This window comes from Mesoplodon mirus, assembly GCF_964341445.2.
Source record: "Mesoplodon mirus genome assembly, chromosome: 1".
NCBI classification, from domain to species: Eukaryota; Metazoa; Chordata; class Mammalia; order Artiodactyla; family Ziphiidae; genus Mesoplodon; species Mesoplodon mirus.
The window spans coordinates 231135861-231149387 of record NC_138976.1 but is presented as its reverse complement, the minus strand read 5'-3'; the positions used below and the strand labels follow the sequence as shown (position 1 = coordinate 231149387).

Here is a 13527-nt window from a genome sequence, read left to right as displayed (position 1 = left end):
CACTGAGGAGTCAGGTGACCACAGATCGGGCGACCAGGAGCGTTCTGGGCTTTTTGTTCTTTCCAGAAAGGTGCCCGGCCCCATGCGGAGGGCATGCGTGTGAAATACAGGTTTTGCGGTGACTTGGAGTGTATGCAACAGAGCGAACTTTCCAAACAGCTGCAAGCTCTCTGGCCCCTTATGATTTCCAAAAGGCGCTCCTTAAATGGGCATAAGTGCTGGATGCTTGGAGAGTAAAGGCAAAGGAGGCTGAGTCAGTGACCTGCTTGGGAGGGGGGGAGCGGGGGATGGGGGAGAGAGGGAGTGTGTGTGTGTGTGTGTGTGTGTGTGTGTAGGGGGAGCAGTGGGCGGGGCGGGCTTGAAGCAAGGCTGCAAGCTTAGCAGAATGTTTGACCCAGACAAAGAGCAGCTCTAGCGACCAAATAAGGAAATTGGCGCTGCAGGATTTCAGAATAGAAGCGAGTGCAGATACGAGGCAATCTGGGAGAGTAAAAATAAGCAAAGAAAAATGTCAAAGGATTTTGGTGTCACTTGCTTACACAAAACACACAGGGAAAACAGGATCTCTGGTCTTTCAGCAGGGGTGAGAAATACACGTTGCATCTCTCCCCTTTTGTAGACCAGCGACGGAGAGACGTTTAGAAATGCTTTGAGCAGCTGAAATAATAAGTATTCCCTTGTTAAACGTGGGAAAAAACGCAAGCTGTACGTTAGAAGCACCGTGGCACTCCTTTAATGTGTAATTGATGAAACTTTTAGCTGAAGATGGTGAAAGTTTCCAAGACGTCACAAAGATATCTCGACTCCCATTTTCAGACGCACCCTGAACACGGAGCGTTAGTTGTGTCCTTTGAGAAAAAGCGAACCTCTTCACAAATGAGGGAAACGTTTGATCCAGGTGTGTTTGTTGGTAGATAGTGAAGATGTCAAAGAAGGAAATTATGCAGAGAAAGCATCGGTGGCTCATGTGATCCTCTCAGCCTCATCTCCCAGACCCTCCAAAGTGTTAAATGATCTTTGTTACTTAGTAATATGAATTAACGTTGATTTTGACACCTTTTTGTAGTGTGGGTGGAGGAGGGCGGAGCTTTGGAAGAGGAATTTCAGGATAATCCTAAACAGATTGAGAAACACCTTTCTGTGCCACAGAACCAACACGGAGAAATGATTTCTGTTCACCAAGCAGTCAATATATTTATATTCAAAGCGAGGAACAGATATAGGGCATTCATCCTGGATCAGAATTTTAAAAATCCTCCGTAACTTGACTGTTGGTAACTTGAAGGTAGGGAAGGGAAGGAGCCCCCCGCTTCCACTCCCACCCCAAATACACAACTGGACAGCCCACACTGGGTTTTGAAACTTCCAGAACACTGCGTCGTGGGAAGGGAGAGTCTGAGGAGAGAGCTGGCCACAGGGCAAAGGGCGGGAACCCCACAGCCCACAAGAGCTCTGCATCAGGCTGGGCTCAGGGGCACGTTCTGGTCTCAGAAATAACCGCTTCACACTCAGGAATGAACCCTACTCAGTGAGCCTTCCCTATTCAGGAAGATGGCAGCCTTATGAGAACATGCTTACCATCACTAATAAAGAAGTGAATTAAAAAAAGAAAAAAGCAATTTACCTATAAATGTCAAGAGTTATACAAGCGGTATTTCATCTCAAAGTCATACTCTTCAGTATGTTCCCTGAGGAAATAATTCAAAAGAGGAATAAACATATAAACCTGAAAATGTCTCCTGTAATAGCTTTTTTTTTTCCACTATTTCAGAAGAAGTAAGCAAACTAGAGCCAAAGAACGTGGAATGTTAATTCCCTTGTCTCAAAGAATAGAATATTATGCAGCCACTAAACCTAGTTGTGAGTCAGACCATGAAGACAAGTACGTTTATGAGAAATAATGTAATGAAGCTGAAAAGTTTATAAAATGACACACTGTCCACACAGCTATGCTTCGAAGACGGGAAACGGGAAAAGAACATGGAGAAAATATTAGTGTTAGTGCATTATGAATATGGATACATTTTTCTTGCCTTTATGAGTTGTACTTTTTCATAATAAACACCGCTTAAATTTTTAAAAAAAAGGAATAAGAGTTTCCAGGGTAAGAAAGAACTGAAATTTCAGACTCTATCTGCACAGAAAATAAGCTCACAGAGTTCTGTTCGTGTCCTTAATGATCTTGTAACAAACGGCCTTTGTGATTTTGAGAGCTGTGATTTCTACTTGCTAATAATATGTCAGTTATTTCTAAAAACAAAAACAAAGCTAGCTGTAGTTCTCTGTGAGAAAAACAAAGGAAATGTAACTGCAGAGACTTCTGGGCATTTCTCTGTGATCTGGTTAATGTGGGGTGACCAGGCCTGGGGGTCCGTCCGGGGTTCCCCAGCCTCGCCAGCAGCCCTCCCAGTTTAAAGAGGAGAGGATACAGGATGCCCGAGCAGGGTGATCTCCAAGCGCTGACCGGCATCGGGTGGCAAACCTCTGCTCGCAGCCAGAGCAGTTCATCCAATCTTCCAGTCGGCGCTTCAGCTTGGATGGCCCCTCTACTACTGAAAGGAATTCCAAGGACTTCTGAGTGATGAGAAAGCACTTCGCATAAGTCAGCTCATTTGAATTATTCTACTTACAGGGAAAAGCTAATGCAGACTTAGAACAATGCACAAATCGTTTACATGCCCTGGTATCAAAAAGCGGAGGAGCAAAGAAATAACTCTATCTTAACGGGATTTCCTATGATGACTTACAATAGTGATTTAATAACTGTAGATGTTAGATGTAATCTCCTCCAGCCCCTCTGGTGCATGTTTAGAACACTGAGACACAGGACTTGACATGAACTGTGCGAGATCTCACAGTGGGTTCGCGCTGTAGCCAGCACCTGGGTTGAACGTTGTCTTTCGGTCCCTAAGGGAGGTTCTTCTATCAGGGCTGCACTTGCTGCCTTCCCTACGTGCCCCCTCGTGTGGGGACCCAAAGAGCACGGCCGTCAGCCTTGTTTTGATAGATCATGAGTTTAAAGGAGCTTTAATCTGTGTTCTTGACTCAGATGAGGCGATGCCTTAGCGGTTTTCTTTGTCCAGTTACTCATTTAGAATATAAACTCCTCAGCGGCCGCACGTGGCCATGTTTCTGAGCAATGACGACGGGAATCGCTAACCGTGTTGGCAGCTGTGCCCAGTGACCCTGGGCATCTCCGTGAATCCTCACTGAGCCCCGTGTTGTGGGCAGCACTGCTGTTCCCATTTCTCAGAGGGGGAAACTGAGGCTCAGAGAGGTTACACAGCCTTCCCAGAGACATCCTGGCAAGTGACAACATCGGGATTCAGACCCAGAGCACGAGCCCCTAAACGTGAACATGCGTTCCTTCAGTAGGTGTGAATGAAAGCTTTGGAGGGTACACCTAAGCATCACAAGTAGCTGACACTTCTCTTGAACGTGTCTGAAGGTATGAGAAAAGTTCCACTTCCATTGAGAAAATGAAGCCAGGTATCCAAGTGGCAATTTCTGTTTGAATAGGAGAATGATAATTACAGAAGCAGTTCCAAAAATTACCTGCATCAGTAAAAATTTGGGAGACAGACATGTAAATTTTGAAATGTTGTATATGGTATCAGTAAGGAATCTGATAATGCCACACATATGTATGAAGTGAGGGTCTCAGTGAAAATTGTGGAGTAATAAATGTCTGTATTTTCGTGGCTTCTGGGTCCTTCCACATCAGTAGGGACAGAGATTTGGCAGGTCAGATGCTCTGCTTATCCACAACATCCAAGTTCCAAACATAGCTTATCCAGAGCTGCACCCATAAGAATCAACTCGGTAACTTGCAGGACGGGGCAGGGGTCCAGGCGGGGCAGGTTTGTGACTTTCTCAAGTCTTCAGCTATCTGGGGTATTTAGTGGAATCTCCATATAAAGGAATAGTTTGAAGGAAATATCTGTACTCATTCCATCCCCCTCCCCAGACTAATGGAAGACAGACCCCAGTACTTCCTCTCAAATTAAATGTGCATGTTTGAAGCTCTAAGCTGACCCTAGAGATGGGTGTTCGAAGCCAGCCCTCTGCCACACGTCACCTGGTGAATTGCATTGCTTACATATTTCTTTGTGCCGTAAAACCATGGGATACTAAGTTTTTTGGGTCGTTTATCCCCTTTAGTAAAATATTGTGTATGGGCAGGTAGACCTCATTTTACTGTGCTTTGCTTTACTGTGCTTCACAGGTAGTGTGGTTTTTTTTTTTTTTTTTACAAATTGAAGGTTTGTGGCAGCCCTGCGTTGTCAGATGATGGTTAGCCTTTTTTAGCAATGAAGTATTTTTAAATTAAGGAATGAACATTCTGAGGCACAATGCTATTGCACACTTGATAGACCGCAGTATAGTGTAAACAGAGCTGGTATGTGCACTGGGGAACCAAGAAGTTCCTGTCAACTTGCTTCACTGCAATATTCACTTTATTGCTGAGGTCTATAACCGAACCCACAGTATCTCTGAGGTTTGTCTGTGCGTCTATATACATATATAGGTATATGTACACATACCTGTATATGTAAAATACATACGTGTATTATGTTGCATATATTAAAAATATACACAAAGATACAAATATTTAAAGGATAAGATAAACATAAGGAGAGGTTTTACTATTTTTTTGTCACTTCTCAGTGGATTGTCACTGAAGACCCTTGCTCTCTGCAGTACCCCAACACCCCCTGGAAGAGTTGCTACCAAAGTCCTACCTACAGCCAGGCCAGAGTGGGCTGACCTTGGGCCTGATCCCTGGACCATCCCACTGAAGGCAGCCTTAGGGATCACACCATCCAACCCCTCCACTGAGCAGACAAGGAGACCAGGAAATTAAGGGACTTTTTTCCCCTAAAGACCTCATTTCCAAGAGGACTTAGGACTGGATGAGATCTTTTGTTATATTTAAAGCCTGGTGTACGTAAATTTTGCGCACGCATGCGTACAAACACACACACGAGGTGATGGGTGTGTTAATTAGCTTGATCAGGGTCATTACACAAAGTTACATCACGTTGTACTCCTTAAGCAAGTAAAAGTTTTTATTTGTCAATTATACTTTAATAAAGCTGGAAAAGATAAAATAAATCAGTCTAAAAAATAAAGTCTGAATACGTACATGGTGACAAGGGACCAAGGTTAGAATTGTTTTACCTAATAGAGGTGGTGTTTTGGTAGCTGAAGTGCTCTCTTAACACCACGAACAAGTTGAAATTGAAAAGGGACTCTTGAGGGATTTAAAAAGTGAAAAGCAGAGCATCTGCAGATGAAGTGGACCAACCCAGGATGGGTAGGGCTTCCAGGAGGCGTTGCATCGGGGGCCACACAGGGGTCTGGAGCACACCCGCCACCCTCAGCCTGGCCCTCCCTCCTTCCCCAGACAAGACCCGAGGAGGTCCAGCTTCTAAATGTGTCAAGCTTTCCGTTAAGCCTTTTAAGGGTGTCCCCACGAACTGACGATTGTGCCTCACCTACGCGCCAGCAACTCACTCTCAGTGGGAGAAACGTTCACGTGAATGAGCGGCTGCAAAGCATCAGCTGTGAACAGCTGACTGTCCGCCCGCTTAGATGGTAAGGAGCCTGAGAACACAGGACCTGTTTTCTTCTTTTAAAAACGTGCGACGCCTACTGCCTTAGGTTCGCACACAGTACAGCCCTGAAAGGAGGCGAGGGGGCGGACGTGCTTTACAACCAATGAAAGTGTGCAGGGCGCAGACGGCCGACCGTTAGGGCTGCTCTGGGACTGTCGTGGCCCCAGACTCCTCTGCCTTCGTGGGTCCCTTCTCCATTAAAAATTAGAAATCTATTTTATAACAGCATTGGCCCAAAGACGGTTGGAATCCAGGCTGGATTCATTACTATACAGTCATCACGACGACGGTCACTTTTGTTCATTTTTTTTCTTCCGAGTTTAAAATTATCTAAAATTTAAAAAAAATTTGTGGGCTGCCACAAGTGTGTGGGCCTGAGCCCCGGCACCCACTGTCGGATGAGCTGGCCCTGCCCAAGATTACAGACAATGACCGTCCTGACCACGGCTGCCCTCCTTGTAACCCAGAACTAGCCCCCTTCCACTTCTGTTTCTCTAGATGCTTCTCTCCGAGCCACAGGGGGGATGAGGACTGGGTGATCCCTTTCTCCGTCCGTACCACCTCCTGGCCCGGCCAGCACGCCCCGCTGGGCTGCCGACTGGGCCGTGGCACGCTGACCCCGAGGCAGTGCACCGAATCCCGAATTACTCCCCCTGCGCTGCGCCTCTGAGCTCTGAAATGGAGCCCATGTGAGAGGAGAACTTCGTCCGGCCAGTGCATCCACTGCTGGGACAGAGGCTTTGTGGAGTGTCACCGGGGCACAGTGGCACCAAAGTTAGGCCAGGCGTCTGCCCGCCGCACACGAGGGAAGGCGGGATCTAACACTGCCGCCTGTCGGCTCAGGACCTGAGGAGCGACAGTGGCTGAGATGTGTCTAGAGCCGTCACTAAAACATCCGTCTCCAGCGAGGCTTTTTTAGAGTGCGGTCATGCTCTGCAGAGGCTTGGTCTGAAGGAGGTAGGCTGAAGTTAGTCTTTAGGGTGGATGCTGTCTTTCTGCTTTTCTTGCATTGAAAACTTTACTTTCCAAATCTCACTTTGTCAACTTTGCTCTGAAATTACAACTTTTTTGTTTTGTTTGTTTTTAGGTGTTTACTTATACTCATTTAAGCTTTGCATCAGTCACTCAAGGAAGATAATAGTGTCTTCATTTTATAGATGAGAAAACTGAGGCTTTTCTTTTTTTAAAATCTTTTTTGTTTGGTTTGTTTTTTGTTTTTTGCAGTACGCGGGCCCCTCACTGTTGTGGCCTCTCCCGCTGCGGAGCACAGGCTCCGGACGCGCAGGCTCAGCGGCCATGGCTCACGGGCCCAGCCGCTCCGCGGCATGTGGGATCCTCCCGGACCGGGGCACGAACCCGCGTCCCCTGCATCGGCAGGCGGACTCTCAACCACTGCGCCACCAGGGAAGCCCTTTAATCTTTTTTAAAAAATTTTTATTTTATATTGGAGTCTGGTTGATTAACAACATGGTGTTAGTTTCAGGTGTACAGCAAAGTGATTCAGTTATACACATACATGTATCTATTCTTTTTCAAAATCTTTTCCCATGTAGGTTATTAGAGAGTGTTGAGCAGAGTTCCCTGTGCTGTACCGCAGGTCCTCGTTGGTTGTCTGTTTTACACAGAGCACTGTGTACAACTTTAAAACGGGTGCCCTAAACTCCACTTTGCCTCAGCACAGTCTTCTCTCTTTGGACACTGCACGTGCCACATTTCATCACAATTCATTGCATATTATTAAAGAAAAAAAAAAAAAAGTCCATCTGAAAACACTGCTGGGCCGCTTGGTTCTTTGAATCGTTCTTTGAAGATACGATATCATCCCATTATGTGACCAAATTACCTCAGAATCAGTTAACTCTTTCTAAGGTGACTATCAGCAAAGAGTAAAATATGATTCACTGATACAAGAACAGTGACCTCAATCCTTTGGAACGATGGGAATATTCCTTATACCTGATGGAATCTTAGGGAAAAGTCTTGATTTTTTTTCTCTTGAAATCTAGTACTTCGTTGTGTCAGGGGCCCATAATAGGCAGTATCAATATTAAGTCAGTTGTTTTAACGATGAATCACATAAGCTATATACAGATAAATTAATTTCTTAAATGACCGATGTTACCAAATATTTGCTCTATGTGTCTTAGGGTATACAGTCAGGGGATTTTCCAATATAAAATGCATCTATTAAATTTCTGTTCTTAGAGAAAATTTAATTGGAATATTTGACTTCCCCTTAGCGCTCTCTCTCTCTCTCTCTTCAGTCCCTTTCAGTACCAGAGTCTAGGTTTGCACATTTTTTGTGTCAAAGATCTACGCCGTAAAATAATCTCAACGATCCTCTTGGTAGTTGGAAATCTCTGCTAGAAAGCCTTTCCCTGCAGCACCCAAGCCAATTCCCGTGTACTTCCCAAAGGAAGAAGAGTAAGCACCTCAGATAACATAATCCCATTAGTGTGAGCCAGAAGATCAGCTTATTAATTCAAGGGAATGGATGGATACTCCAGTTGAGGAAGTGACGGATTCGGTAGAGTGGGGGTTTCAGCAGTGGGAAACAGCCCTCTTTCCCTCCCTGTACACGTGGCCCCGGCTACACCCCACTGGGCTCCTTGGTTTCCATGGCACCACCCATAGCAGGTCCGTCACCAGGTCGTTTGACATCCTGTATTTCTGGGAGCAGCAGTTGAAGGATGGCTGGTCGGCAGGTTTTCAAAGCATCCAAAGGAATCTGCACAAAAAGCAACACAAGATTCCTTGTTAGGGTGTCACCAGAGGTGACGGTATTAAGAGAAATCTCACCCATAACTTCATGAACTGCCACTGCGATTAATATAAAATGTGACCTTATGGCCTATGTGTGTGTTATCAGTGACTACATTTATAGGACTCAGCTGAAGGTTTTCCTTATGCAGGATAGAGTCAAACTGACAAGCCAGCTCATAGCAGTATTTCCTCACTCACTCGGGAGTCACAGAAAAAGGCAAAAGCCTACTTTTCACTCTGCCTTTTCAGTCATCCATGTGGAATCTGTGGTGATTCCATCGGAGCCAGCATAACTCATTTGATTTGGAAGAGGAGACTCAGTAGTGAGTCAGATCCTTCTGTGGGTGAAGCAGGACATGTTTAGAGCTGCCTGAACTATTTCCAGTCAAGCAGACGTTCCTGTGCACAATGAAGCTTGGCGAGAACAAGCATTCGCTAATGGAGGTCTTAGTGTCCCAAGGTTGTTAAGGGACTTTCCATATGTATGTACTTTTCACTCCAAAGTTAAGAATCCCTGGAGTTTGGGTTCTGGACTCCACAGTTTATGCTGTTGCTTCTCCCCTGACCTGCTCTGTGTCCTTGGGCAGGTTACTAACCTCTCTGTGGGCACTGCCCTCCGAGAAGGGGGCGTGATGGTAACAGCCATACCTCCCGTGGGTTGTACAGGCATATAAAATGGGAGAATGTGTGTGAAATGACCAGCATCACGTCAGATTATTACTTTTTACTCTGCTTCTAAGTACTGTGTTTCGTAAAAAAAAAAAAAAAAAAAAAAATTCCTTAGATACTGTAAGAATATAAACATACACATTAAAGGGGCAAGAAAACCAAGGCCACCCACCATGTACTGAGCCCTGTGTTATGGTTGCCCAGGCAGCATCTCATTTATCTTCTTTTAGGCAGGCCAAGGGAAATGCCTTTCCTCCACTTTACAGATGAGAACACAGGAGCTCTGTGAGTTCAAGGTCATGGCAACAGCCTTGGATGGACCCGGGCCGTCTTGTCTCCAGAGCCCAGCCCTTTCAGGCCTCCTTCCTCAGGCCCCCGCTGGTCTGAATCTGTGATTCCCCTGGAGTCCTTTGCAGGTTCAAGGCCTGATTTGCTCTGGCAAACTCAATCTGTTCTTTTGTTTACAACTTCACCATCCTTTTTTAACCTCCATGACTGCAGCCCTTCTGGGGACCATGTTCCCTCTCACTTAGTATTTTACGTCCACTGGGCTCTAGTCACTTTTACACAAGTACAAACAATCCCCTTTGTTTTCCCCTTGGCCTTTCGCCCTGCCCTTAATAAAAAGTTATGTACAAACCAAAGAGCCAGAAAGTTATCTTGGCCAGTGGGATACACACTCTGTTTTGATGTTGAAAGTATGAATTGTCCTTGGAGGTTTGCCCTTTCCTTCTCCCCCAGGAGTCCACATTCATGGTCAGATAGTGCACGGGGCTTAGCCTCCTGAGAAGACCCATGTTTTTAAAGATTTCGCACTTACGTTAAAGTAATTTGGTAGTTGTTGATACGGAAACATATGTTTCTTTAAAAATGCTGCAATTAACTACAAAGAGTGCAAATTCAAAGTGGTCCAAGACTTCTTGAAGGTGCTCATTTTAAACATGAGTAGAATGAAAGGTGATCTTAAGCATTCTCCTCTCAGAAACATTTTCTGAAAAATAATATTAGCTGGAACCAGTATCAGGTAAAATCAGTCACTGCTCTACTGTTTTCCTAGTCTGTTCTTGTTTGCTGAATGGGGTTGGGATTCCTTGCAAAAGTAATCTCTACAACTGAAGAAATGGGCCACTGAGACAAGATCTTGTACCTTTTAAAAATACAGCAAGAGCTAAATCAACAGGTTTTTAAAAATAATATCAAAGCACCAGAAGTGAGTGGAAATAGACCCTTATGCTGAATTGCTATCAGAACATCTGTTATATTCACCATCGATCACTTGGCGGAAATACGTGCCAGCCCATTGGCCAAGAATCTTCTGAGAAAGTCTCAAGGTTTTGGTACTTTTCATTAAAATATTATTTTAAGCGAAATGCCTGAAGATATACTAATGTTCTTTTACTGCTACCTGTAAATAAAAGGAAGGAAAATGTAGATTTTGGCTTTACATGTTAGAAAAGCGTGGTTGGGCGCTCTGACTTGTGGTGGTAGTTTTTCTAGTGGACATTTGGTGAGAAGGCATGGATTTGATTTGCTCATCGTATCCGCTTTATAAAATATTGACACCGATGCCGAGCATGTTTGAGGTGGGGGCCGTGTGCTACCTGCCAGCCGCCAGATCTCTGTGGCTGGCTTCCCTGCCAGGATCTTGTTTGTTCAGTGAATACCATTTGTTTTGAGCCATCTTTTGCTGCTGTTTTAGTTTTTAACCACCCTGAGCTTCATTCTTTTCCTGAGAATGTGAAAAGGAGAAACAAGGAATGATTTGAAGGATTAACTTCACCCATTCCACCCTCCTCCGCAAACACTTAGACAACTGAGCAAATTACTTCATCTCAGATTAAATTTGCACGTTTGAAGCCATTAGGTGTTTGAGCCCCAGTGTGCAAAAGTGACCCTGGAGACAGGAACCTTAGAGGAGATTCTGCCAGATGCTCCCGGGGGCCAGTGGGAGTCCCGGAGTGCAGCCCCTGGGGGTATGAGTGGATGCAGGTGTGTTCTCCACCCCTTCCTGTTGCCCTAAAGCCACAGAGCTCTAAGTTTTAGCTCAGGGAGAGAGAGAGGAGAAAATCTAAGGAGAAGGTTGCTGCTCAGGATCTTCGGAGTACACAAGGGGATGCATGTTCTCTCTCAAGCTTGGCAGGATTCCTATCAGTACTGGTAACAGTTGTCACAAAGCTTGGACTTGCCAAAGTGATCTATAAGATGTACCCACGCCTCCCCCACTGCACGCTTAAAATCTTTAAAAGTTGAAAGCATTAAAAGACTCAGTGTTTTGCACCAGTTCTGAAATCCTCCTGGATCTGACCTGTGAGAAGTAGAAACTGCTTCACAGTTCTGGGCTCCTAGAGTAGCAGTAAGGCAGTGATGGTGGATCTCTGGGTCATCCTTCCTTGCTGCCTCTGGAGAGGAGAGGAACGGGGTGTTTCCTGGTAGTTCACCAACCCTGTGGGTCTCGTTCCTCCTACAGACTCTCCCAAGCTTGGGGTGCTGGTACCGCAGCCTTATCCATTTCATTCTTGCTGCGCTTACGTTGAGAACGGACTCCTAAATCATAAAATCACAACACTTCAGAACTGTACCTTTAAAATTCATCACATTAATCCCATTCCTATGAAAAAATTTTAAAACTACAGACTTCCACAGTTAATGGCACAGACCACCAAGTCCTAACTCCCAGTTCAGAATGTCAAGTGCAGCCTTCTGGAAAACCCTGCAGTGCACCACTGATGTCATTCTTGCAGCCCTAATGGCCATTTGCCCTGGAGTGAGCACACCAAAAATTGAAAGAAAAGCAAAGTTAAACAGTGATGTACTGAGCTTTTTACCCCTGTTCCTTGCAGAAATTGAAAAGAGAATAATGCCTTGTAGTAGACCTGGAAAGATGACTACGGTATATTGTAGGTTAAAAAAGAAGTAGTTTAGGGCTTCCCTGGTGGCGCTGTGGTTGAGAGTCCGCCTGCTGATGCAGGGGATGCGGGTTTGTGCCCTGGTCCGGGAAGATCCCACATGCTGCGGAGTGGCTGGGCCCGTGAGCCATGGCCACTGAGCCTGCTAGTCACAGAACCATATGGAAATGATGATCTAATCTGTGTGTTGAATATGTGTGTTAAAATGCACAAACAGAAAAGTCTGGAAGAGGATACTGCAGGCTGTTAACAATGTTTATCTCTGAGGGTTGAATCACAGGGAACCATCCTCTTTGGGTTTACTGCTTGAGTATTTAACAGACATCATTTTTAATCTAAAAATGATTAACACTATTTCTGGGAGAGAGAGAGATGTAGAGTCTCTGTCTCAGGGCTGTGAACCCAGAAACCCTATTGTTCGATATTAATACTGAAGACAGGGATAGAATTACTAGACTAGTTACCGTGGCCACTGGCATTCAAACCTAGATGGCATCTACTGGCGTTTTCTTGGTGACCATTTTACAGACAGGGCTGGACACAACCATGGGTGTTCAGTATATGCAATCTGTTAGCACTCACCCATTCACGTTCGTGACAGTTCGTGGTGTGCAGAGGAGATACGGACTTGATGGTCAAGGAGTACGCAGTGTAGGAGGAACAGGCCAGAAATAACTGCTCACCCAGCTGTAGGGGATGTGCGGGGCCAGGGGCGCCCTGAGCTGGGTTAGTGAAAGGAGAAGTCGCTGACCTGGACTTAGGGTTAAGCCCACTCACACACTTTACATAAGAAATTAATTGTGGAATTAATGAGTCCATTTCCTTCTTGTAAACAGTTCTATAGAAACTTCCGCGTCGTAGTTGAAAACGAGTGACTCAGGGCCTCTGGAAGTTTACGGCAGAAGCGCACAGGACAGGCACGGTTGCTGAACCAGAACGGCTGCGCTTCGTCCCCTCAGGGCCCCGCAATTTAGTTACTCATCGATGAGCGGAACAGAGTAAACTGTTCATGGAAATCTAGACATCATCCTCTCTCTTCCTTAAACAAGAAAGAAGCGTTCCACACGATCTGTATGCTTTGGGATTTAAGTGCTGCGCAGTCTTCCTGATGGTACCTGATGGTGCGCAGGAGATGGGCTCCGACCCACCGGCCCAGCCCGACGCCCGCAGCCCCTTCTTCCCGGGACGCCCCCGCCTCCGCCGGGTTTCACTCCATCCCGCTGGAATGCTGCCCTGGAGCACAGGTCCTGGACCTTCCTTCTTAGTCCAGAAACGAGAAGACTCAAAACCTGGGGCAAATCACCCGACATGCAGCCCACATCCCTACTGGCCTCGAAAAAAAGTTAAACTCTTTCCCGTTATCCATCCCTCCTGGAAATTCCGGGAAAGCCCGTTCGTCCAGGTGCTGCCCAGGGCGGGGGCTGCTACCCGGGAGGTGGGGACGGACAGGCGCGCCGCCAACCTGCCGAGCAGCCCGCTTCTCCCCTCCCCTCCCCCTTCTCCCCTCCTCTCCTCTCCCCTCCCCTCCCCTCCCCTCCCCTCCCCTCCCCTCCCCTCCCCTCCCCTCCCCT

General features: G+C 46.1%; 1 protein-coding gene and 1 long non-coding RNA gene across 2 annotated transcripts in view; one reads left to right on the top strand and one right to left on the bottom strand.

Moving 5' to 3' along the window:
* PALLD (palladin, cytoskeletal associated protein) overlaps positions 1-13527 on the top strand; it is a gene marked incomplete at its 5' end in the record, with an annotated part of 382869 nt that overhangs the window by 288270 nt on the left and 81072 nt on the right. The window lies entirely within an intron of this gene.
* LOC309806476 lies at positions 6887-13374 on the bottom strand. Its single transcript, XR_014294395.1, has 3 exons — positions 12539-13374; positions 11356-11594; positions 6887-8346 (listed from the first exon to the last, which is right to left on the bottom strand). It is a non-coding gene; the product is annotated as an uncharacterized lncRNA (long non-coding RNA).